The sequence below is a fragment of the Physeter macrocephalus genome, chromosome 8 (genome assembly GCF_002837175.3).
Source record: "Physeter macrocephalus isolate SW-GA chromosome 8, ASM283717v5, whole genome shotgun sequence".
Classification (NCBI taxonomy): Eukaryota; Metazoa; Chordata; class Mammalia; order Artiodactyla; family Physeteridae; genus Physeter; species Physeter macrocephalus.
Genome location: NC_041221.1, coordinates 22240925 through 22241167, shown reverse-complemented (window position 1 = coordinate 22241167; position 243 = coordinate 22240925).

Sequence of the window (243 nt, the reverse complement as noted above, 5' to 3'; positions counted from 1 at the left end):
CTTCAGAATGGGAGAAAATATTTGCAAACGAAGCAACTGACAAAGAATTAATCTCCAAAATATGCAAGCAGCTCAATATCAAAAAAGCAAACACGCCAATCCAAAAATGGGCAGAAGACCTAAATAGACATTTTTCCAAAGAAGATATACAGATTGCCAACAAACACATGAAAGGATGCTCAACATCACTAATCATTAGAGAAATGCAAATCAAAACTACAATGAGATATCACCTCACCCTGG